The sequence below is a fragment of the Tachyglossus aculeatus genome, chromosome 10, assembly GCF_015852505.1.
Source record: "Tachyglossus aculeatus isolate mTacAcu1 chromosome 10, mTacAcu1.pri, whole genome shotgun sequence".
NCBI lineage: Eukaryota > Metazoa > Chordata > Mammalia > Monotremata > Tachyglossidae > Tachyglossus > Tachyglossus aculeatus.
In genome coordinates, this window is record NC_052075.1 from 46,919,611 (window position 1) to 46,946,465 (window position 26,855).

Consider the following 26,855-nt stretch of genomic DNA (forward strand, 5'->3'; position numbering starts at 1 on the left):
AATACGAAAGGAAACCTATTGCCCCTAAATACACATGCCCTCTTGTATCATTCACATTCCTAGCTCATCCCTGCAAAAACACCTCAAACCTTTTGTCCACTTCTTCCTCTGCTGCTACCCAAGGTCTACACAGTGTGTGGTCACTAAATCACCGAGTGATAGCTTGCAGTGTTCTACATCCTCTGCAAATCTCTGCACCCTCACCTGTGTTTAATACAGGCCAGATTTTCTAGCCTGGAGGCTTTATAAGGCCAAAAAGCTGTAGAGAGCACCAGGCTCCAAGCCATCTGGAGAAAAAGATGAAGCCACATCTACATGCTCTACTTTTGTTTGATCTTAAAGCCGGAAATAAGTAGCATGATTAAATGGGCATTTAATCTCCTTCCTTCCTTCCTTTCCCCACCCCTTCCTTAGGTCCTAGGATGAGAGATGGAAGAGTCAATCAATCGAGGGTTTTGAGGGTTTACTGTGTACAGAGCATTTATTGTGTGTGGAACACTGTACTAAGCACTCAGGTAAACTACAATAGAGTTGGTTGAGAAGAATGATCCCCGCCCTCAAGGAGCTCTTTCTGTTCCCATCCCCAACCCAACTGGGTTTGTCTCTGTGCTGGCCCAACTTGGAGCCACACATAGGCTAGCCGCTGTCTGTCCTGTCTCATGTCCTGAACTACCATGCCATCTGACTTATGTCTGTTCACTTTAGTTGCCTTTATAGCTGGTATTTTTATGCCTTAGCTTCCAGCCTCCTCTCCACCTTGGATCCTGGAGCCAAGTTCCGTGCCTCGGATGTGGTGTATAAGTTCACCCAGCTTTTTGAGGAGAATGCAATTAACAAAAATGAAGGAGCAAGTAACAGGGAGAGAAGTGGATTAGGTTGGGGTGGACTTCTTTGCAAAATGTGTGATAAGTAATCTATCTAGATATAAAATATATATGTGATATTAGGTCATATTGTTGCTGTACTCTCCCAAACCCTGAGAACAGTGCTCTGCACGCAGTAAGCACTCAAATACTATTGATTAATGCTCTGGACATGAATGTACTCAGCGTCCAGTCTCCCTTCATATTTGGTATTGCCATCACTGGCTACCCTTCTACAAACTTGGATCCCACAAGATCCACAAGCCAAATCTACCCCCTGCAAAACCAATAATAATGATGATTGGCTATTTAAGCACCTATTAAGCAATAGGGTCCCTGTCCCAGAAGGAAACATATGAGGCAAGGAAGAAATTTCAATTTGCCATCTTCTGAGCCCATCTCCCTCCTTTGCCTTTTTCCTTCCCTTTTCTATTCCTCCACTGCCCCATCGAAACTTTTTCTCCACCACTAATTCCTTGGTTTGCACCATCTGACCCATCTGCTCAATGGAATTTCTGCAGTTTTCCTGGAATGAACAAGCACTAGGAATTGTAAAAACTAATGAACAAACAGAAAACTTGAGAGTGCCCATAGGTGATCCTCTCTGGATGGAAAATCTGAGCCTGAAACATCTCAGACTTAAGGGTATATATATATATTTATGGGTTAAAAAAGGAAGAGCCAAGCAAAAAAAAAGCAGGGCTTCTATTTATAAAACAAACATGTTATACACACTTCAAACTTGGGGAAACAAATTTCACCTGTTTGCCTTCACTGAAGAGGAACTATGAAACATAATTACAAAGTCCATGGGAGCACAGACCATTTGTAAAGCACTTTAAAATATCTTCATCTAGACTCTACTATTGTACCAATGCTTTCAATTGCAGTCTGTGGCCTTGGGCAAGTCATTTCACTTCTCTTTGCCTGATATCTCATTTATAAAATGGAAATTAGACTGTGAGCCCCATGTGATACATGGACTCTGTCCAACCTGATTATTTTGAATCTACTCCAGCACTTAGTACAGTGTCTAGTATATAGTAAGTACTTAATGAATGCCATTTAAAAACACAACAAACACCCAACAGGGAAAGTAGTAAAATGTTTCATTTTTGCAAGGAGAATTCCTACTGAGGAACTCAAGATTTCCAAGTTGTCCTCCTTCTGGAATGTAGCTTTGACCAAACCTACAGAATTCTCCTAGGGAAAGATGCCTCCTGACTGGTACAGCAAGAGAAGGAAATGGAGAGGCAGACAGAAGATAGGGAAATGGAAAGAAGACCATTGAAGGGGGTAGGAGGCCAAGGGGTTCACAGGAAAAGGGGAGTGACAAGGGATTGACTTGAGTTTAAAGAGGAAAGGAAGGAAGAAAGAAGCCAGGTGAAGACTGGATATTTCCATCAGGGTATTTAATAAAGAGAAGTTATCGAAGTTCCAGAACAGCTTGGTTAGCGTTTACACAGACTCTGGTACCCAGCTGGTGGGCTTGGCCACCCCTGATCTCTTCTCCCAGATGTTGCTGTGTTTTGCAGTGATTACATTGTTTAAAATCCCATTTCTACCCCTTCTGGTTCTGTATAGAGTCACCACAGCATAAATCACTGCCCAGCTGCTTTCCTGACTGCAGTCAGCTGGACAGAGGCAACAGAACCTCACCCAAAATAGAGCAAATATGTTAAACGTTTCCTGATTTTTATTTTTTTGTATCTCCTGAAAATATGCCTGCAATGCGGTCCCAATTATGAGTTGGGCCCCTTATGAGAGTGGTGGTTACTTTTTTCCCTCTGAGGAAAGAGCCTTCTCTTTGACACTTCTTGAGATTGTAAGCTCCTTGTGGACAGGGAACCTGGACTATCAACTCTGTTGTAGTGTACTCTCCCAAACGCTTAGTTCAGTGCTCTGCACCCTCACTCTCTGAATTTTGAGGAAGCCAAACAATGCTGAAAATCAGCTTAGTGCATGGGAAAGACTAAATATCCCACTGCCCTAAGGAGAAAGGGAAGTGATTTTTCTCTGGATCGGGGGTGGAGGGAGGGAGGGAGAGAGTGGCAACTCATAAGAACAACTTAGCTTCCTCCTTGGACTGGGAAAATAAAAGACTTTGTTTAAAAACAAACAAAAGCAATACCTATTTGCCCAATCCTAAATCCTAGCTGCGGTAATGTTAAGTGTACACCTTCTTTGAATGTCTGTCACTTCTCAATCAATTGTGTTTATTAAGTGCTGTCAGTCAATTGTATTTATTGAGAGCTTACTATGTGCAGAGTTCTGTACAAAGTGCTTGGGAGAGTACAGTATTGCAATAAAGACACATTCCCTGCCCATGCAAAGCACTGTACTAAGAACTTGGGAAAGTAAAACACAGTATAACAAACACATTCCCTGCCCACAACGAGCTTATAGTCCTGAGGACTTAGAATGTTTTACACACAGTGCTCAGTGAATACTGTTGATTGATTGAGAGGTCCTTTCCAGCAGTTGTCTACCAACTCTACTCTCTCAAGCTCTTAGTACAGTGCTTACTACACAGTAAGCACTCAATAAATACCACCGAGTGAAATGAGAATTCTCCCACATTTCAAAGCAGGACTAGCTCCAAATGGGGGCCTCAATGGGTAAATGGATGTGGGGGAACCCTCTTGCTCACCCCTCCATCATCTGAGCTCATACCCACCTTGTCACAAGCTCTCCTTCAAGGAGGACAAAATAGGGAGGAAAGGGGGACACGTGTCTCGCTTCCTCTGATCACTGGAGCCGTGTAGCTGATCCTTTGCTTCTGGGGTGACACTTGTGCACTCATTGGTTGTTTTCTTAACTTTCCAGATGTGTGTGGCCCCCATGATACGATCTCAGATGTGAAGCAAAGCCAGTTGGTGAAAACACCTGGAAACCAATTCAGTTCTTTCTGTCCAAACTAGATACCAACATTCTCTCTGCATGAAAGCAGCTAAAGATTTCCCCAAATGCAACGACACTTGCAAATAAATAAATTGGTTATATCATGGAAAAAAAATTGGAAATTGAAGAAAGGAGCTGAATGGTTCTATTATATTCAGCACTTATCTAGGGGAATCCATTTATGTTCCCTCAAAACCTTTTCCTGGCATATAATTAGCTGTTTATCTTCTAAAGTCCAGGCAGCCACAGAAGGCACATACATGCCATGTTTCTGGCTGATAAATTTTTCCCCACATGTGGCTTTTCTCATCCTTCTGAAAATGCTAAAAGAGTGGGTGTGATGGAATATTTATCTTTGAAAATGGCCTTTCCTTACTCAAAATCAATCTATCAGTGATATTTATTGCTCTCTTAATTCTAGACTGTGAGCCCGTTGTTGGGTAGGGATTGTCTTTAGCTGTTGCCAGATGGTACTTTCCAAGTGCTTAGTACAGTGCTCTGCACACAGTAAGTGCTCAATAAATACAATTGAATGAATGAAAGGAAAATGGATTTCCACCTGGATGACACAGGTACACCAGATTAAGTTCAGAAGCCCCAATGAGGAGGGGCTTTGACCTGTCACCCCATTGTTAAGAAAATTAGAAGCTAAATCCTTGTGGAGGCGGGGAATATGAAACAAGCTTGAGGACCCTGGCTCCTTCCCAGGGGCCTTTGTGGTGGCTGACCAAAGTTTGATCTTGGACAAGTCAAGTCACTTCTCTGTGCCTCAGTTCCCTCGTATGTAAAATGGGGATTAAGACTGAGTGGCTCACGTGGAATATAGACTGTGTCCAACTTAGCTTATATCTACCCCAGTGCTTGTCTGGGGTAGACAAGCACATAGTAAATGCTTAACAAATACCACTTAACAAATACTCAGGTAAGCAGTCATTCTGGTAAATGGCCAGAACTGAGTGGATACCCCTCTCTGAGTTGAGTGACCTTGCACTCCCAAGGTTTATTATATTTTTATGGTATCTAAGTGCTTACTATGTGCCAGGCAATGTACTAAGTTGGATACAGTCTCTGTCCCACAAAGGGCTCTCAGGCTAACTCCCCATTTTACAGATGAGGCAACCGAGGCACAGAGAAGTTAAGTAACTTGCAAAAAGTCGCACAGCAGGCTGAGCCAGAATTTAGAAGTCAGGTCCTCTGACTCTCAGGCCCACACTCTTTCCACTAGGCCACACTGCTTCTTTACTGCTCTTGAGCCTCCAGCCTCTGTGCATTTTCTCTAGTATAATATCTTGCTTTCAGATCAATAAACTCATTTTATTCTCACGAACATCCTTTTGTGAGATTTTTCCAAATGACACTAAGGCTCAGAGAAGTTTAGCGAGTTGTCTGTGGTCACACAGCAGGTAGGTGGCAGATCTGGGACTAGAAACCAGGACTCCCAATTCTCAGCATGGGAAGAGGGATGCTCTTCTGCTCCCCGGTACTGGATGTGGGATCTTTGAAACAAAGTTTGTGCATGGGGTAGGGAAAAGACAGGCAATCGTTTTGGGCCTAGTCAGGTGGCCAGCTGATTCTTTTGGTCACCTGGGCGTAGCCTAGCAAGGGAAAATCCAGGCAGTGGAAGAGGATCCTTTGAACCCATCATCTAGGGGAAAATGGAGCTCATTAAAGGACAGAGACCATGCCTCTTATCTACCCCTCAGTAGCACTGAAAACAGCTCTTTGCTCCTCAAAGGATCTAAGGCAACCACTGTTAAGGGCTGGAGAAAACCGTTCCTGGGTAGGTTTTCACGTTTTTTAAGTAGAAGCCAGATACCTTTAGCCTCATCCCTGCTGTTTTAACACTGTATTAAAAATTCATCATTATCTGCTTTACTGTGTGCCTCTCTTTGAGCCTAGGGTGGCTCCAACTCAAGCAAAATCCATAGCTTGCCCAGACCTTTTGTGTTCTGAAACGTCTCTTTGCATTACAGGCTGGTCCGGAATCATTTCATTCATGGATCCAAATGAGTGGAAAGTGCTGAGTGGAAGGAATGGCAGTGTGGGTACGCTATGTACATGTAACGTACTCATAACCCCCCCACCACACACATGCATACACACATACACACACCATACAGTCAGCAGTTTTTACAGCCGAGGGTGGGTTCAGCTATTCACAGGACATACATTTCTGCCTCTGTGGGACACCCAGAGCTTTACCAGTCATAATGTAGGTGCCATGTCCCTCCTTAACCTTTGTCAGTCAACGGCTCCCTGCCTTTCTCCCCCTGCCCACCGGTAGACAGGATCAGAGCTGTTAAATGGAAAGGAAAGGGCCCGGTCTGTGGTCCCGGTGACAGCTATGTGATCTCAGAACTACGCTTCCCGCGGGATTGATGGCAATCTTTTGGGATGAATTAATGCTCAAATGTACACCCCATTCCTCTTCCAGGATATTATTTATCCAGACCTGGAGTCTGTTAGCTTATTTTTCAGGCTTCTTTCACTCTTCTCTCTTTCCAACACCAGTGAAATCGCACCGTAGTCCACTTAATTCTCTATTCTGCATATTGGGCTCCCTTTTTTTTAAAAAAACAAGCTCTACAGCGCAATACCTACCTTCTGACTGTGATGCTTTAAAACTCCCTCCGTCAACAAAGCTATTTACTATTTCCCCTTTGCTCCGGTTAACTGTGCTTCCTTCTCTCAAGCCCCATTTGCATCCTACAAGACGGCCTCTTTCTCGGAGACGAACGTTTCTTACGATTGTTCCTGACGGTGGATCCATTTTCAGAGGCCCTGCTAAGGATAACCAAAAAAGGGCATGAAGCAAGACAGTTCTGGCAGCCTGCTTGAATTTTCGGAGCTTTTTAGGTCTTGGTTTTCTGATGAGTGACTTCCTGAGCATGCCTAGGGCATGACAGGCGAGTCTGCAAGGCAGGCTGAATTCACCTTGGCTTCAGCCTCGTCATTGGCTGGTTATTAGAATAAGTTGAGGACAATGCATACCACTGACTGCCAACTGTAAACATAAGGGATATGGTATTCACTTAGCCCCTCCCTCCCAGAAGTCAATGCTAAGGGAAGTCTGTAGTTTTATTGAATAGAGCTGTGTCTGTGTGTGAGACTGCCCCTTCGCCTCTCTCTCCCTGCGCTCCTGCCTTAAAGAAGCCAGCTGTTTGTTTGCTTCCCCTCTTCCAGCTCTGAAAACTTTTTCAGCTGCAGAGGTAAGAGACAAAGCTACTTTTCTCTCCCCCTTGCCCCTCTCTCAGTCTGGTGACTTTTTTTCCCTCCCCTTTGGATTCTGGTCTGTCTACTTGGTGACCACGGTGGGAGCGGCTGTGGTGTTTTAAATCCAATGAACCGTGCAACTTTTCGGAGTCCGGCCGGACTTGGCTGTGCAGATGTTCAGAGGATAATGACGCACAGCTCAGGGGATGAGAGTTCAGGATTTTCCTCCTCTTGGAGTTGCGTTGCAGGGCGAGTGTTCATGGCGGGATTTAGGAGCACCGGGAACAGAAGAAGGCTAATCGTGGGGACTGGGAAATTTCAGGCAACAGTGAGCCAGCATTAGGTGGTGCTTGTGGACAGGGTTGGTTATCTTGAACAGGCTCCCCAGAAACAATAGCCTATTCAGGTTTTTATTTTAAGAGGTTTAGGGAGGGCGAGTAGTTTGAGATTTTTTTTTAGGAGCTGGATCTTAAAAAAGTGCTTCTAAGTAGAAATCTTTGCTGATTTAACCTGATGAATATACATCTTGTGCAGCCACTTAATTGGTCTGTGGAAGCCACAAGAGTCTGAAGGAAGAGCTTTTCAGAGAACCACAGCTGACAAAAAAAAAATAGAAAATCTGGTTCATTTGCTCAAATGGACCGGCTTCCCGAAGGATCTTTTGTTGACAGTGGAGTGTGTTTCCACTGCCAGATGATTTCTTATGAAGTCCTATTTCCTGTTAAAGAGTGTCTGGGTGTGACTGGAGAATTTTAAAAGGTTGGACATCTACTCCTGAGCCAGAAGAGGCAGATTTCCATTTCAAGATCCTTCGATAAGCTTTGTGTGGCTGAAACGATTGTGCAAGGCTGGTAGCTGATAGGTAGTTTTACTGGAAGGTGGAATTCCCCTGGGGCAAAAAGGCTTAGGAGCCGAAGGTAGGGAGATGATAAAATGTTAGGGGAACACTGGGTGGAAGGAAAGGCAAATCTGTTCACTTCTGAGCCATCATAGGGGGAGATTAAAGTGGTCATAAACTAGTAAATTTGGTAGCATTCTTTTGTAGCACAACTGAGGCTTTGTGGATTTTAAAAATGTCATTTCTACTTTGTTGTTTTTCACGACTTTATATGGGACTGGTTTTTTATTTGAAAAGTGCTTCTCCCAGCCTCATGCTAAAAGCCATTTAGAAGAGTAGCATGCCCTATTAGAAACAAACTCTCCTTTCTGAAACTAGCGGTGAGAGGGTGGGAGAGAAGTTTCCGGCCTGGCTATTGATCAGTTATCATTGGCTGCTGATTGACTGTGGCCTGGCTCAAACAGTTTCCATGTTTCAAACACTTTTTGACAATGATTGCACTCATTTCCAAAGGTTAAGACCAATCTCCCCACCTCCCCTCCCGCCCCCCCCTCCCCCCCGGGTTATTCTGTATTGACTATTAGGATGAGTTTTGGATGAATTTCATTTTGAGGCAAACGTCCCCCAATTCACTAATTCTAAAAAAAAAAAGCCTCATTAGAAGCAGAATACAGTGAACTTTATTTTACTGTGTTTACTGGCAATCTATGTTTCTGTGTTACTGCAGAGACATTCTGAGCATTGTAAGAGATTAAGACTACTAGTCACAAATAGGCAATCTCAGTCAAGGTAATGCAATTTTGAAGATTACTGTGTGTGTGGCAATCTTTTTCTGGGATCCACATCTAAATATATACTTATCCTAGAGAAGGATTGCCATGCATGTATTATTCCGGAGCTATGTTGGAATTATATATTTGAAGACTTTGGCAGGTTGTAATATTTCTGAGGTCCATGATAATAATAGGCTCAACTAGTTGTAAATGAACCTCACTGACACTTCCTGGCCATTTTCCCACTGAAACTTTTGAAATAATCCTGCATTTCTTCACATTTGCAGCCTAATCAAATTCTCTTCCACAAAGAGGCATTTCAGCAAAGGAAAAACCTTTCCTTTTTGTCTTCATGTATTTGGCAGTCACAGTGAAAAGCCAGGGATCGATCATGTGCAGTTTTTTCAAGGTCAAAGCAGCCAGGGGAGTGTAACTGAAATTATATAGGCCGAATGATGTCTTGAGACAAAAGCACTTCTCTCCCATAAAATTCAGGAAGAGAGGAAGCAGATTTAAGCAGTGGACAGGGATGTTTTTGTTGGACAGATACTGGAAAAGCTGTTAATATGGACTGTTGTGCTCATTCATTCATTCAATCATATTTATTGAGCACTTACTGTGTGCAGAACATTGTACTACGAGCTTGGGAAGAACAAGTTGGCAACGTATAGAGATAGTCCCTACCCAACAATGGCTCACAGTCTAGAAGGGGGAGACAGACAACAAAACAAAACATGTGGACAGGTGTCATCAGAACAAATAGAATTAAAGCTAAATGCACATCATTAACAAAATACTCATACTCGGAACTTATGTGTATAGATACATATTCAATTGTGCATTTTTATTATTTTGGTCACTCTGAAAATACTTTAACATCTGTTTCTGGGGGGGGGGGTTTATCAGTTCTCATGGGCAGGGAATGTCATATGCTCATTTACTTCTTAAGTGCTTGTACAGTTCATTTTACCCAGTAGTAGCCAGTAATAATATTAAGTGCTTTCTTTGTGCAGAGCAATGTACTCAATGCTGGGCAAGGGTATACAGGTCTGAAGATGTTGGGAGATCCTCCTTTCCCCCAGATCTTTAAAAGCAGGGAGGAATTGCTGTCCAGCAGGGGTGGCTTGGGTGTGGTCCTGCCAGCACTTACAGACCTAAATTCTGTGTCTGAGAGAATTTGCTTTCAGCCACCTCACTCTTTCTGCAGCTCTTCCTGTCTCCATCTGAACTCTTGTCTACTGTGCGATCCTGGGCAGGTTGCTTAACCTCTCTGGGCTTCAGTTACCTCATCTGTAAAATGGGGATTAAGCCTGTGAGCCCTATATGGGACGGGACTGTGCCCAACCTGATTAACTTGTGTCTCTCCCAGTGCTTAGTAAAGTGCCTGACATAGAGCACTTAATAAATACCATTTAAAAAATCTTCACAGTTATTTTTTTTTTCAGCAAAATGTCTTTTTCAGGGAAAGTGTCCTGGGAGAGGACACTTCAGAAAGAAAGTGGGGAGAGCTGGAGTGATGGGAAGAGGGATAAAATACTGGCATATGGCATCTCTGTCAGCAAATGGTATAATAAGACTAAGGACTAGCTTTGAAGGATGCTGTCAAAGCGTTTTCTCAGCAAAAAAGCCTTTTTCAAGTAGAATCTTCTAGAAATACAAACCAGAATCCTGGCTTCCTTAACTGACCATTTCTTCCTTTTTCCAATGGACCCAAATCTATTATCAAGGGGTTTCCTGTCAACCCTGAGCAGCCAGCTCCAAGTTCCCTTCCTCTCCCATTTGGCTGAGTCCTGTTGAGTGCTAAATAATAAGCCATCTTAATAGCATTTTGTGGGCATTATGGATTCAAATGCTTGGGTGCAATTACATTCTCCATATACCTCAAAGAGAAGGGCCACCAGGCATGCAGACATTTGACTCGGAGGTATTTGCACGATCAGATTAGCGGCTGGCTTTCCTGGAGGGAACAGAGAGGTTGCTAGAGCTTGGTAATTACTGAGGTATGTCTGTTTACCCAAAAAAAAAAAAAAGTAAAATATTCCCCTCAAGGAATTTACATGGAAGGCATCGATGAACCAGAGGATCCCTTCTGGGCCCTAGCTTACTGCTCAGAGATGTGGGGAGGTTGCCTCCATTTCCTGTCCTTGCTGGACAGATTCTCTTATTGCAAAATTATACATGATATGGTTTCCATTGTTCCAGATCTTGCTGGGTGGGAATATTTCCTCCCGTAGTGTAGGCTGGGCCCTTTGGGAGGAGTGAGAGAGAGTTTGGGCTACTCTGGTTCGAGTGAGCACTCTGGGACTTGGCATTTTAGCATTATTGAATTAATCTTAGGAGAGGGTAAGGAGGCCCCACTGACATAGATTGTAAGCTCCTTGAGGGCAGGTGTTGTGTCAACTCTATCATCCTCTCCCAAGCACTAATTTCTTGCTCTGCAGAACACTGTACCAAGTAGTATTGGTTGATAGGTGTCCCAGACTCCAGGTCAACACTTTGGGTCAGGGAGATTCCTCTGGATTCAGATTGCCCTTTTAGCTTCCACCTGGGACAGAGAGGATTGTGATTCCAAGGAGTTGGATTTGTTTCTGGAGATAGCACGCTTGCATGACTAGAGGAATCCAGGATGTATTTTTAGTGGGAAAATATGATAGGTAAGGTGAGAGATGGGAACTTAGAGTCTGTGTCAGTTGTTTCCCAAGGTTCCCGGGAAACTTGTCTCTGAGGGTCAATCCCATCTGGACTCTGTGGATAAGGATTTTTTTTTGTTTTGTTTTTTCTCTTTGATCATGGTCTCATCCTCTAAGGGCAGAGTCGTTCTCTGAGTGGTTAAGAATGGAGCCCCCATTATTTGGAAAGCTTCTGAATCCTCCAGATATTTTGGAAGGGGAAACACCTCTAGAAATGTATTAAAAAGGATTGCCCATCTTTTTTATGGTATTTGTTAAACAATTACTGTGTGCCAGTCAGTCACTGTACTAAGCACTGGGGTAGATACAAGTTCATCAGGTTGGACACAGTCCCTATCCCACATAGGGCTCAGAGTTTTAATCCCCATTTTACAGATGAGGTAACTGAGGCACAGAGTAGTGAAGTGATTTGCTCAAGATCATACAGCAGACAAGTGACAGAGTCGGGATTAGAACCCAGGTCTTTCTGACTCCCAAGCCCGTGCTCTATCCACTAGGCCACACCACTTATCTATTCTCTTGCCTCTTCCCCAGGTTTTGAATCGGGCCAAGTCCTTCACCAGCCTTGTTGTGCTTGGGACTGGGCTCTGCTTGTGCTGTTAGGCAAATCGGCTCATCCCCTTCCTGTCTCTCTTTCCTGTAGGATTATTTAAACCCGATGATCAAGAATACTTGCTCCAGTGTCTTCATTTTTTTTATCAAGCTAATGACGGCCTAGATAATTGTAAGATTAATTACACTTTAATCATTTCCTGCGTTTCCGCTATTCTTCTAGGCACGCGGATGAGAGCGTTTCGCTGCCAAGGGTCTCGCCTCTCCTGGTACATGGAGAGGAACTTATTGAGCAGAAAAATCTAATTAGCTACTTCCACCCCCTACATGCCAACAGCCTGACTATAAATAGAAGCATTTCCCTCCAGGCAGGTTGGAGCAGCTAGGCAGGCATTCACTAAAGGGGGAGTTCCTGATGGAAAAGCTTGGCCCCAGACAGACTTCCTCTGCCAAACTGGGGGAGTCTTTGACTTCCGGAAGCGTTCATCCCCTCTGGGGCCCTACATGATACCAGTGGTGAAAGGGCAACTTGGGAGTTTCAATTCATTGCACCTTCATTTCATAGGGATTAATGACCGAATCATAAGGCTCGCTGAGATAATGGGATTCATTTGCGTCTGTTGGGGAGGAAGGGAAGAATGATTAGCAAATTGCTTGGATCATACCCGTTTCTCCAAGGCAGCCTAGAGCTAACTCTTGGAATCACTCCAGGTCAGATTGATTTTTCAAACTCCTGTCATTTCCACAAGAGGAACGAGGACGAGATGGAGCTCCAGATAATCAATGTGTCCAGAGCCCATATCAGCAAAGCCTCTGGACTCATTGTGCTCCTCTGAGTCTAGACCTGAGGCTGGAGACCTTGTGAGCTCAGGTTTTTCTGATGAGATTTCCAGCCTTCATTTATGGCAACATTGGAAATACGGCAAGAATAACATTTCTCATGGTGTTTCCACTTCCTGTTCCAGCCACAATCACTAAGTGGAATGGCAGGAAAAATGGAAAAAAAGTTATCTCTCTCAGTGGGATGTTGCAAGGATCAAGTGGTTACGTTCTCTAAAGGTCTTTGAACTTTTGGAGAAACACAAGCTCTGATTACAGTCCAAGCCTGACTTTTTTCTTTGTTTTGAAGCCTGGAGGGAGAGGGGTGAGAGTGAGGGATATGAGTCAATTATGTTTGAGCGCTTACTCGGTGCAGAGCACTATATTCAGCTCTTGGGAGAGTACAATATAGCCAACTTGGTAAACACATTCCTTGCCCTCAAGGAGTTTACAGTGTAGAGATGTAGCAAATGGCCAGGAGAGTAGGATGCTGTACTTGTTTATTCTTTTAGAAAGACCCAGTAATTCCAGTGATGATCTCTCAGTTGACAAACAACAACAAGCCATTAATGATTTTCAGTAAAAGTATTCCCGAATACATCTGGAGATGAGAAGTGATGTCTTATGTCCCACTTTATTAAGTGCTTGCTGTGTGCAAAGCCTTGTAATAAGCACTTGGGACAGTACAATATAACAGCATTGGTAATAATAATCATGGCATTTATTAAGTGCTTACTATGTGCCAAGCACTGTTCTAAGTGCTGAGGGAGATACATGGTCATCAGTTTGTCCCACGCGGGGCTCAGTCTTCATCTCCATTTTACGGATGAGGGAACTGAGGCCCAGAGAAGTCAAGTGACTTGCCCAAAGTCACACAGCCGACAATTGGTGGAGCCGGGATTTGAACTCATAACCTCTGACTCCAAAGCCCATGCTCTTTCCACTGAGCCACGCTGCTTCTCAGTGGTAGACACATTCCCTCTCATAACAAGCTTACAGCTTACAAGCTTACAGTCTAGAGGGGCAGATAAGGTTTTGGTCTTTGACAAGGCAAATAAAATAGGGGTAGACCATAGAAGGCTCAGATGAGAGAGATTTGGATCCACATTGAAATGTAGTTTTGAACCCTCCTGATTCAGCCAGGGAAGACCTTAATTTTCTTTTTCTTCAGCAGTTAATAATGATAGTGGTGTTTAAGCACTTACTACATTAAAGGCACTGTAGTAAGCACTGCGACAGATACAAGATTATCATTTCAAGCACATTCCTTGTCCCACATGGGTCTCAAGGACTAAGGGGGAAAGAGAGCAGAGATTGAATACCATTTGACAGATGAAGAGACTGAGAAAAAGAAAAATGAAGGGACTTGCCCAAGGTTACACAGAAGGAAAATGGTAGAGACAGGATTACAAATCAGGCCTGTGTTCTTTCCACTAGGCCACAGTGCTGCCTTTTTTATTTGGCTGAGGGGGTAAGACGGGTGCTATCATTTTTCAGGGAGACAGAGATTTTCCAGCCTGGGCCTGGGAATTGGAGTATTAAAAGTACCAGACTCTCCCCTCTCCATCTCCTTCTCCATCCCAATTCAGGGATGGACTTTCTGCCTCTGGATGTGATTTCCCCCACCCCAAGGCATTTTAGCCTATCTAGATGGCAGCATACTTAGAGAAACCAACTAAAATCTCAAAATTACTCCCCACAGCATGTTTTCCTTACATCCAGGGAAGAGGTTACTCACTCTAGAATCTGGTCTTGTGGGGAAGGCATTTGAGGACTCTAAATAGTTTTATTCTATCAAGTTGAGATGTGTCCCCCAGCCCGAGTTCTACCTGGAAGACTTGCTCGGCTCCGGGACGGCCCGGCCCTACCTTACTGGGACCTAGTATGCCTTTCAAAGCCACCATCCCGCAGCACGTGTCTTTGTGCTCCGAGGCAGCCTGTTCCCATATACGGTGTTGGGCTAGAGAGCTATCTGCATGGAGCGCTTCCCTTGGGAAAAGAACACAGATGTGGTCTGCTGTGAGGATCTGAGAGAACGAAGCCCTGTTCGGGCACTTCCAGGTCCAGGAATGAGCTTCCAACCCCTGGTGGATTGCAGCTCTCCCCTTCAGCTGACTCTTGACCATTCATGTTGAGTGAAGGTCCAGTTGGCTTTTTGGCAGGAACTTGCTGGGGGCTGTTTTAACCCACCCTGGGTAGCACTCAGAAAGGTGTTGGGTTCAATATGAACCCTTATGGACACTTATTATTATTATTCTTATTATTATCATCATCATTTTTATCATCACTATTAGTGTATTTAAGTGCTTACTATGTGTCAAGCACTGCTCTAAGCACAGGGGTAGAGTCAAATTTTTCAGTTTGGACACAGTTCCTGTCCCTCATGGGGTTCGCGGTCTAAGTAAGAGGGAGTAGTTTTTAATCCCCATTTTGTGGATGAAGAAACTGAAGCACAGAAGTTAATTGACTTGCCTAAGCTCACACTCAGCAGGCAACTGGCAGAACTGGGATTAGAACCCAGGTCCTCTGGCTTCCAGGCCCGTGCTCTATTAACTAGGCCACACTGCTTTGCATTCCCAGAACACTGCCCTGATTGTCCCAAGGGATACCTCAGGCTGCATGAGTTTCCCAACTCATCCCCTTTCCCTCAGAACCTCTTTCCTAGCAGCTATGGCCTCAGGAAGCTAGCTTTGACCCTCCTGTAAGGCATGACTTCCAGAAGTATCTAGCGACTGTGCTGTTGGCTTCCTGTTGGACACTCGCAATTTGAGAATATGATTATAGTGGTAGTATTTGTGAAGCACTTACTATGTATTAAGCTCTAGGTCAGATACAAGATAATTAAGCTGGACGTGGTCCTTGTCCCATATAGGGATCACAATCTAAGTAGGAGGGAGAATGGGTATCTGTAATAATAATAATAATGATGATGATGGTATTTGTTAAGCGCTTACTATGTGCAAAGCACTTTTCTAAGCGCTGGGGAGATACAAGGTGATCAGGTTGTCCCATGGGGGGCTCACAGCCTTAATCCTCATTTTACAAATGAGGAACTGAGGCCCAGAGAACTTAAGTGACTTGCCCAAAGTCACACAGCTGACAAGTGGCGGAGGGGATTTGAACCCATGACCTCTGACTCCAAAGCCTGTGCTCTTTCCACTGAGCCACGCTGCTTCTCTAATCCCCATTTTACAGATGAGGAAACTAGGACAAGGAGAAGTGAAATGACTTGCCCAAGGTCACCCCACAAGCAAGTGACAGAGCCAGGGTTAGAACCGTGGTCCCGATTCCCAGACCTGGGCTCTTTCCACCAGGCCAGGCTGCTTTTCCGTTGAGATGAGTAAGGCGTTTTCTTCTTGGTGGCTAAGCCATTCACTTGTGCAGGTGGGATGACGGGAATTGCGACGATGAGTGTTGAATTTCAACTCGGAAGTGGGCAAGCTTTTAGCTCCTGCCAGTGAAAGCACCGTGCCAGTCCTGGGATGCCCTCCCTTGCACGTTATAGAGGCATCTATCTGAAGGTTGCCACTCGGACCGAGAGTAGACGGCACAGGGCCCGTGTGGCTCCAGTGTTTGTAGAAGAGGGGTTTCGCTCCTGCTGGCAATCATCATCATCATCAATCGCATTTATTGAGCGCTTACTGTGTGCAGAGCACTGTACTAAGCGCTTGGGAAGTACAAGTTGGCAACATATAGAAACAGTCCCTATCCAACAGTGGGCTCACAGTCTAAAAGGCACTCCATGCTAGTGGCTGGTCCCACCGTTCAAACCAGGCTTGCAGGAGCTGGGAGGTCAGGGCTCCTCAGAGCAAATGAAGTCGCACAGAAGCTGGGGGGCATTTGCTTCTCTTTCTCTGTCAACAGGCAGTAAGTAGCAGTTTAACAAGCAGCTTAGTCCTTTCTCTTTAGCCTGAGGGAAGGTTTTCTGGAGAATGGAGTGTTAGATTCTTTCAGTTTCCACCCCAGAGAGCAAATACTTCAAACCGGTCTAGTGTTTGGATACGCATCTTGATGCTGGATATTAACATCCACTAAGCCACATGGGAGTCCGAAGGACCTGGGTTCTAATCCCAGCTCTGTCACTTGTCTGCTGTGACCTTGAAGGGGGTCGCTTCTCTTCTCTGAGCCTGTTCCCTCATCTGTAAAATGGGGATTAAGATGGTGAGCCCCATATGGGACAGGGACTGTGTCCAGCCCAATTAGCTTGTATGTATCCCAGCTCTTAGAACCATGACTGGCACATAAGTGCTTAACAAATATCACAATTATTATTATTATCATTAATAATAATATTTGAAAGATAAGCAAAGCAGAAGGCATGATGGGTTAAGGTTGTCTAGGGCAGGGAGGTGAACTAAAGGCTTCTTAGAGCCTTCATTCATTCATTCAGTTGTATTTATTGAGCACTTTGTGCAGAGCACTGTACTAAGCGCTTGGAAAGTACAACATCCAAAGGATTTTACAAAGGAGCTGCCCATCTAGCAATCACCTTGCCAGCCTCCCCCAGCAACAGTAACCTGGAAGAGCCTTCTGTAGGAAATAGCTCAGCTATTCAGTTTATTTCCTATTGATCCTGAAGCATCTTGTGAGGAAGTCAGGGGGCCAGGCATTGTAACCCCCATTTCTCGGATGAGGAAACTGAGTCCCAAAGAGTTGGAGTGACTTTTATATAGGGTGAGAGGAAAGGGGAATTGGGAGGGATTCCAGTTAGGCCTCAGTGGCCTGAAGTCCCTTACCAAGTGACCCCAAATTTTATGTGCATCTCAAGTACTTCCAAGCAAGGAGGGGGTTACCATGGGGGCCTGCTCCCACTTACTCCCACTTATCCTCTCTATGATCATGACCCAGACACTTCACTTCTTTGTGCCTCAGTTTCCTCATCTGTACAATGGATATTCAATACCCATTCTCCTTCCTACAGTCCTACGATCCCCATGTGGGAGAAGACTGTTTGACCTAATTGTCTTCTATCCATCCAAGTGCTTAGTACAGTGCTTGGCACATAGTGAATGCATAATACCCCAATTATTACTACTAAGCATCTGGCCTCATGCCTTCCAGATTTGAAAGCAGGGGAATTAAAGCCCACCCCTCACCTGGCTTCTCAACTTGGCTTCTCTGCCTGTTACCTCATCTGTAAAGAGGCGATTAAAACTGTGAGCCCTGTGTAGGGCAGGGACTGTGTCTAACCTGATAATTGTGTATCAACCCCAGAACTTAATACAGTGCCTGGCTCATAGTAATGCTTAAGAAATACCATAGAAAATCTACATGGCAAATATCACTGAGGCAGGGGGATAGGCCACATGACTTCTGGAAGATTCATCCTGCTTTGGAATCATGGGCATTCTTTTAATTAGGTTCTTCCCCCCTATCATTTACCTGCCACCTGTGGCCCTGCAAAATAATTTCTCCAGCATAGGAAAGGCCAAGTAGGCTCAGAGGTGAGAGAAATTCAAGTGCCTGCAACTCTTGACTGTCCCCTCATGGTGTCCCCTGGAGGAAATGGCTATCATCGCTTTAAAATCCTCTTTCTCCGGTCCCTCTCTCCTTTTCTCTCACTCATTCCAAAAGCCTTATTGAGCAAAAGGGTATGGGAAAAAGTGAAAGGTGATATTTTATGAAAGGAAATGCCAAGGGACTCTTTCTGTTTTTTTTGTCCTCTTTTATGGTCCTTGTGCTGAAGTTCACACTGTCAGAAATGTGTTCGAGTGCCATCGGCTCACCATCTGGTTAGGTCATTGTCTGATTTCGGGTTGTCCTATGAGGAATTTACTGTGCAGATCAGTGATGCTTGTGAAATGCACACTTTAGGTCCTTCACAGGTACGCAGTTCAGATGCTACGCTATTCGGGATGGATGTATGTACCCAATTAACTGTTCACCTACCCTAGACTCTGCCAGTTTTTTGGAGAATTAACCATCTCGTGTTTTGTGCAATGTCTTGTGGGCCTGGTGGTCTTCATAGATTTCTGCCTCTGAGGGTCTCTGTTTCTGGATATGTGTCAAAATATTGCCCTTTCCTTTTGGAAAGGATTTTTGGCCCTGGAAGACTGGGAGGGAGTTTAATGTCTATGGCTCACTTGGCTGTTAGAGTTTGAGGGGATGGTCAGGTTCTTGGTGTGAGATTTGGTTCCGACGCTGGATCTACTATTTCCTGATTCAGAAATACATATATTTCCCTCAGCTGGCTGGCTAGACATTTTGGTTTTTGAATATCTCAAACCCAAGGAACACTTAAACTGTGAGCCCCATGTGGGTCAGGCACTGTCAGACAGGATTATCCTGTCTACTCCAGTGCTTAGTATGGGGCATATCACATAGTCGGTGTATGACCATCATTATTACAATGATTGTTACAGGCCACATTCATTTTGCTTGGGAGAGAAGACTATCTCTCCTGCTTCCTATCCCCACCCTGTAAACTCTCCTTAAAATGAATCTAAAGTGGGAAAACTTTTCTACATTCCATCAACAAGAAAGTACTCCTCCAACTTCCCCCAGAGTAAGACCATTGTGGAATTGTCTTTTGCTCAAGCCTGGGAAATTTTTGTTTGGCTCCACCCCTCCCCTTTCCTACCGATGTCCTTCTGACCTTTTATTTCCCCCCTCCCTCAGTCTCTGCATCCCACAACCGCCACCACCAACCGCTCCCTCAGTGGCAGTCAAAACCATGGGAGTGGCATTCCTTTATGAAATCACCTGGTAATAATAATAATTGTGGTATTTGTTAGGTGCTTACTGTGTGCCGGGCTCTGTACTAAGCGCTGGGGTGGATACAAGCAAATTGGGTTGGACACAATCCCTGTCCCACTTGAGGCTCACATTCTCATTCCACATTTTACAGATGAGGTAACTGAGGCACAGAGAAATGAAATGACTTGCCCAAGGTCACACAGCAGGCAAGCGGCAGAGCTGGGATTAGAAACCATGGCCTTCTGACTCCTGGGCTTGTGTTCTATCCACTGTGCCATGCTGCTTCTTACCTAGTGCTGTGTTTGGAAGAGTCAACATTTTATAATAATCATACTTGAATTTATTATGTGCTTACTGTGTGCTAAGCACTGGTTAGGCATACTCAATTAATCTTCTCCCCTTTTTAAAACATGAGGAAACTGAGGCCTGGAGAATTTAACTGCTTTGCTTAAAGTCACATTGCAGGCCTGTGGCAAAGCTGGGTCTAGAGACCAAGTCTCCTGTCTTCCAGTCCCAAGCTCTTTCCACTAGGCCACAAGGCTTCCTAAATAAACAACTGGACACATAAACAATTGTCAGGTGTCTATACTAAGCACCGAGGAAATTATAAGATGTGGTCCCTCTCAAGTCAAGGAGAAGCAGGTAAAGCTAAACATAATACAGATAAAAATGCCAGAGCACAAAGACCTGAATTAGTCTATATGCCATTAGATGAACTCTCCAGATGCAATTTTAAAATTGGGTACCATATTTAGAAATGGAACATGTGGAGCTTGTGATGGCATTTGTTTGTAAACTCCCTCTAGACTGTAATCTCATTGTGGGCAGGGAATGTCAGTGTTTATTGTTGTACTCTCCCAAGCACTTAGTACAGTGATCTGCACACAGTGAGCACCCAATAAATACCACTGAATGAATGAATTTGAGAGTCTCCTGATTTAGGGCCCTTTTTTAATCTAGAGCTGTCTTAAATCAGACAGAACACTGACTGAAGAAGCAGAGTTTTCTGGCTGCAGAAAGGTGGATGTTAGAAATCAAAGCAGCTTGGGTTCTAGTTCTGACTCTGCCATGGTGGTGGGGGATAAGTCGCTTAGCTTAATGGGCCTGCGTTTCTTTAAGTGAACAGAATATCTACCTGTTGCCGTCCGACGGCTCTCTTAGAATGAGGAATGAGTTCCCATCGCTAAGTGCTTGGAGCTCTTCGGGAGGAAAGTTTCAGGAAAGCAACAAATGTGGGGATCTGGTTCTGTGACTGGAGTCAGCATATCCTGGACAACCAGGCTGCCCTATGTTTGCTTAAAGTAGAGAGAGCTGAGCTTCCTCGCTATCAACCTCCTGATACCATAAAAGATCAGCCATAAGTGAAGTCATTAATTAAAGCTTTACTTGAAAATGGAGTTGAGATGTGACTTTTGAGCTGAATCAGTCTAGGGTGAGAATTAGGCCTAAGGAATGGGGAGGGAATTGTTTTCCTGCTTTGCCATCTGCTCCTGTCTTGCCTGTTCCACATCACAGTACTTACAGGATACAGAAAGGTATTCCCACCAAGGACCTGAGAGAAGAGAAGCAACATGGCTAGTGAATAGAGTCAGAAGGATGTGGGTTCTAATCCTCACACTGCCACTTATCTGCTGTGATCTTGGGCCAGTCACTTCACTTCCTTATACCTCAATTACCTCACCTGCAAACTGGGGATTAAGACTGTGAGCCCTATGTGGGACAGAGACTGTCCAATTTGAGTAACTTGTGTCTACCCCAGTGCTTTGTACAGCATATTGCCCATAGTAAATACCATAAGGGAGAGATTTACAGACCAGATGTGCGCATGCCGTGCTACAGGTGTGACCTGCGGCAGCTGAAAGACAGTGTTGCATGAGGGCTGGAGTTTTTCCTTCTCTGGAGTCAATACGAATTACTGCTTGAATTTTACACACGTGGATAAAGCAAAGCCCCGGTCTTGGGATTGGCCTGTCGGGATATAAAAGGAAGTCTGTTTCTCTGGATGGCAGTTGGGGGAATAATGCACCCATTCAGCATTCATAAAGGATGAGGAGGGCTGGGGCCAGAGGCAGTGCCTACAATCAATCGTATTTACTGAACCCTTACTGTGTGCAGAGCACTGTACCAAGTGCTTGGGAGAGTACAATATAACAGAGTCGGTAGATACTTGCCCTGCCCACAATGAGCTTTCAGTTAGGGGGGGAAGCTACAGCATAAAAATAAATTATGGATATGTGCATAAGTCCTGTGGGCCTGAGGGAGGGGTGAATAAAAGGAGCAAATCCAAGTGCTAGGATGACGCAGATGCGGGGAGGAGAAGGGGCAATGAGGGCTTAGTTCAGGGAAGGCTTCTTGGAGGAGATGTGCTTTGAATAAGGCTTTGAAGGTGGGGAGAGTGATTGCCTGTAGGGTTGACCAGGGGCAGGTCCAGATGACATTGTCCATTTCTGCTCAGCTCAAAACCGGGCCGCGATTCTTAAACAGGTTGAAGGGCAGGAGCCACTGATTTGGCCGGGGTGTGGATGAAAGCCACGGAGAGGCAGATGTGTGGACAGAGGTCAAGGGAATGGGTGCGAGCCCATTTGAAGTAGATGAGGCCAAGGATGTCCAAAAGACTCACTGCAGAGGGATTCTGCAGAGGCTGGTGAGCAGCCATTTTCCTCTGTATACTTTGGATAATAAGAAATGGACTGGGTTGGCAGCTGCTGGGAAATATTGAGGGTGTTGGGGAGGGATAAGTATGAGAGGAAGGATTATGAGATAGCTGAAAGAGTGGAAATGTCTCCAGAATTCGATCCCAGGTTTTGGTTACATCACTGAGCGGCCTAGCAACAGTGTCATGTCTAGCTACTGAATTTCTACCCAGCTCCTAACCCAAGTCTGTTGGGGTTTTGGGGTACCCTGGGACTGCCTCAGCAGGTTGGGGTGAACTTGGAGAACCGTCTCTGCCTCCCGGGGTCCCCCGACTGGGCTCATCTTCTAGTTGACGTAATCCCATTGCCTTTCCCGACTTCCTTTCTCCCATGGTTGCAGGGAGCAGTGGTGCTTTTGGGGCTCCTCACTTTTCCTGCTTCTCTCAAGTATTCTGATTGGCAGGAGGGGAAGAACAGTTTATTGGGTTTAGAAGAGTGAAATTCTTGCAAGTTCGTTTGGGTGGAGTAAGTACATCACCACACCCCAGCCCTTTGTGTCTAGACCAAATTTGGCTGTGCATTCAACAACTTTTGCCACACTGATACATATGCCAAACTTCCATTATGAATGCGGGGACCTGGATAAAGAGCAGATGGGCCTACTCCACTAAATAGCATTTCTGGATTACTCCAGCTCTGAGTGCCAAACTTCTTGAAACTCAGAACATCCGTGTCTCTCTTGTTCTATTTGAGTGAAAAATCTAGATGTTTCTGAGAATCTTCCGTTGTTGATGGGCCTCCAGATTACTTCTAAAGTCTTTAGTAAGAAATGAATGGTGTTCTTTTTTTTGTTTTGTTTTTTTTTTTTGTCCAGAAGAGAAACATTATGGGACACGGTGTTCTGAGACACCTAGGGCAAACCCTGTGACTTTGGTGTGCCTCTGTTCTCCCTCCCTTTTCAAACTGTGATCCCAAAGTCAACAGGGACTGTCTGATCTGATTCTTTTACATCTTTTGCAGCACTTAGGACAGTGGTGGGAACATAGTGAGTGCTAGGAAATACCATATTTACTCTGATATCATTACTAAAAGTAGAACCAGAAGGTCCTCGGTAAGAAGGAAATTGGAAGGCAGGCAGAGGGAGCAGAGAACACAGGAGCAAAAAGTACAGAAATTTGAATACCGGCTCTTCCATAAACTTTCCCCAGGTCAAAGGGAGGGAAATCTTTCTGAAGGAACTCTGACCACATAGCTGTTATTATTAATCATGATAATAAAAAATGATAACGGCTTTTGTCGAGCACTGTACTAAGTTCTGAAATAGGTACAAGATAATGAGGTCCAAAACAGTCACTGCAGTACATGAGGTTCAAAGTCTGAGGGAGAACAGATATTTAATCCCCATTTGACAGATGAGGAAATTGAGGCATAGGGAAGTGACTTGCTCAAGGTCACCCAGCAGGCAAATGACAGAGGTAGGATTAGAACCCAGGTCGTCTGTTTCCAGGCCCTAGCTTTTTTCACTAAGCCATGCTGCTCCTCAAAAATCCTGTGTCTTGAGGAATATTTACATGGTTAGTGGGACCACGTGGTCTCTCCCTTCCTCCCACACTCTTCTCACGCCTGCAATCCACCCCTCCGATCACCCGGTTTCCTATTCTGCAGGAGGGTTTGGAATAACCGATGTCTAACAATTCCAAGTGGGCCTCTTAGTTTATTTATGGAACAGCCAGGGGACCAAGGAACTTAAAGGACTGACAGCTTAAAGAAAAGGAATTAGGGAGCTCCTTTGCTTTATGGTAGAGTCAATGAAGAGAATGAAATCTGCATCCATCTGGGATCATCCATGTCATTCCATAAACCATTTGGAATTCTTCTCCCAGAGAGGTTTGTCCCAGGAGCAAAGGAGAGAAAGGAGAGCTAGATTCTCAAGTTTGCCAGCCCACCCAAGAACCCTCCATGGACATGCAGCGTGGCACTGGCACGTTGCTCGATTCATAATCACAATTATCCGAAGAGGAACTCCTTGTCCACCAGCCTTTCTGTGCATACCAGTTAAATTCTGAGCAGCCCCTCGTGATTTAGTGGCACTCTGGGATTCAGCCATTGAGTATGTTTAGAAATGACAGTCTGCAAATGTAATTAGATTTCTGGACTCCCTGGATTGTCTCCATCACAGCAGGGTAAGTTCTTATCCCTCTTGAAAGAAAACTTGTTCCCAGTTATGTAAACCTTGTTTTCCCCCAAATACTAACCCTCTAATCTGCAGCAGATTTGCCTCACCACACATCTGCTGTATTCTCTCCGACACACACACACACACACACACACACACACACACACTCTCTCATTCACAAATTAAATATTTGACAAACAGCCACTTTCTCATAAATGGCTATGTACAGCAGAGAGTTGTGGAAGGAAGCCTACCCTCCTGCCTTTGTTTTCCCATTCTCCTCTTTGAACCTCACCTCTCTAAACCAGATGTAAAGCCAACAGCAGTGTGGCCTAATGGAAAGAGCTTGGGCCTGGGACCCAGAGGTCCTCCTAATACCCGGCTCTGCTGCTTGTCTGCTGTGTGACCTTGGGCAAGTCCCTTAACTTTTCTGTGCCTCAGTCACGTCCTCTGTGAAATGGGGGTTAAAACTGTGAGCTACAAGTGGGACGTGGACTGTGGCTAACCTGATGAGCTTGTATCTACCCCAGGACTTATTCATTCATTCATGGGTATTTATTGAGCACTTACCCTTAGTGCTTGCAGAGCAGTCTACTAAGTGCTTGGGAGAGTACAGTACAATAGAGTTGACAGACAAGTTCCCTGCCCACACCAAGCTTAGAGCATCAAGCTTAGTACAGTGTCTGGCACATAGTAAGTGCTTAACAAATACCAAATGAAAAAAAGTTCCCTAGGTTCTATTAAACAATAGGAACAGTAATACATACTCTCATCCACTTAGGCCTTTCCTCTACTCACTTATTGCAGCCACTGCCCCAGTGGGATCATGATTATCCTTCCTGTCTCGCAAGCCTGAAATCTTGACGTGATCCTAGACTCATCTGTCTCATTCAACCCACATATTCCATCTGCCAACCGTGTCAGTTCTACCTGCACAGCGTTTCTAAAATCCGCCCTTTCTTCTCCATCCTTCCAAGCACTAATCCCGTCCCCCTTTGACTGCCACATCTGCCTCCTTGCTGACCTCCCTGCCTCCCATCTCTCACCACTCCAGGCCATACTTCACTCTGCTGCATTGATCCTTTCTCAAAAAAAAAAAGTTTCATAGTCTCCCCACTTCTCAAGAACCTCTGATGACTGCCCAGCCACCTACTCATCAAACAGAAACTCCTCCCCATTGGCTTTAAAGCACTCATTGAGCTCGCCCCATCCTACCTCTCCTCACTGATGTACCGTAGGCCAGCCTCCGCTCCTGTAGTGCTAGCCTACTCACTGTCCCCTGATCTTGTCTATCTCACTACCAACTCCTTTTTCACGTCCTCACCCAGCCATCCATATATGCCAGATCACTACTCTCCCTGTCTTCAACACATTATTGAGGTCACATCTCCTCCAAGAGGCCTTCCCTCTTTTTTTTCTCTGGCTCTCTCTCCCTTCTGCATCACCCATGCACTTGGATCTGTGACCTTTGGGCATTTGATATTTGCCCCACCCTCAACCTCACAGCACTTATGTTTATATCTTTAAATTTTTTCTTATAAATTGTATTAATGTCTGTCTCCCTCTCCAGACTGTAAGCTCTCTAGGGGCAGGGAGCATGTTTACTCACTCTGTTGTACTGTACTCTTCCAAGTGTTTAGTGCAGTGTTCTGCATGTAGTAAGTGCTCTATAAATACCACTGATTGGGTAAACCACTAGCACTGTAATCAGTTCCTTTGGGCAGGTTCACTGAGGCTCCTCTGCTGTACTCAATGGAAAATTCCATCTTCCTCTTCTAAATAGCCCAGAGTATGTCCTACTTTTCAAAGGCATTCTTAGCCTCAAGGAGCATTTCACTCCAGCAAGTCAACAATCCGTGTCTATCTCTCCTCACTGTCCCCTTGCTCTTATGCCCATTGCTAGGGGTAGAGGTAATCATGGTTTTTGTTGTTGTTATCACTATTGTATTTATCATGCACTTATTTGCCAAGCACTGAATAGATACAAGATAATCATATTGGACACAGCCTCTGTCCCACTGGTGTCTCATAGCCATTTTTCCAATGATAAAGCTGAGCTCAGAGAAGTTTGAGTTGCTCGAGTTCACTCAGGAGCCAGTGGCTAAACCAAGATTAAAATGAGTCTTTTTCAATCCCAGTCCCATTCTCTTCCCAGTAGACTATGTTGTCCCCCAAGAAAATAGAATTTCTTCAAACTCATCCTACCCTATAGCATCAGTTTCCCCCTTCCTTGAAGGCATGAGGCCCTAACATGTTCACTTTATGCTCCTTGAAGCCTAGTTTCCTTGTCCTCCTTCCCCTCCCGCTCTGTTTTCTAAGGGGCCAGGGATGGTGGTTTCTTAACCCTGGATCCCCCATTGCAGTGAAGCTGGGGATGTCACTGCCTTATCCCCAATATGCCAGCTTCAACTTCCAGCTCAGTGGTTTCCTCCGCTGCCTCCTCTCACCTTTTAGACTGTGAGCCCACTGTTGGGTAGGGACTGTCTCTATGTGTTGCCAATTTGTACTTCCCAAGCGCTTAGTACAGTGCTCTGCACATAGTAAGCGCTCAATAAATACGATTGATTGATTCAATCAATCCATGGTATTTATTGAGAGCTTACTATGTGCAGATAACTGTGCTTGGGAGAATACTCAACACACAGCAGACAAGTTTCACTTGATTCTCAGATCCTGAGAATGCACCCTAAAATTATTACTG

The 26,855-nt window shown here is 44.8% G+C and overlaps 1 protein-coding gene across 1 annotated transcript in view; it reads left to right on the forward strand.

Annotated features, from left to right (window-relative positions):
- Positions 1-6,714: 6,714 nt before the first annotated feature.
- CALD1 (caldesmon 1) overlaps positions 6,715-26,855 on the forward strand; it is a 196,977-nt gene continuing 176,836 nt past the window's right edge. Inside the window, exon 1 of the mRNA XM_038753282.1 lies at positions 6,715-6,973. The gene's annotated coding sequence lies outside the window, so the exon portion shown is untranslated. The remainder of the gene's footprint in view (positions 6,974-26,855) is intronic.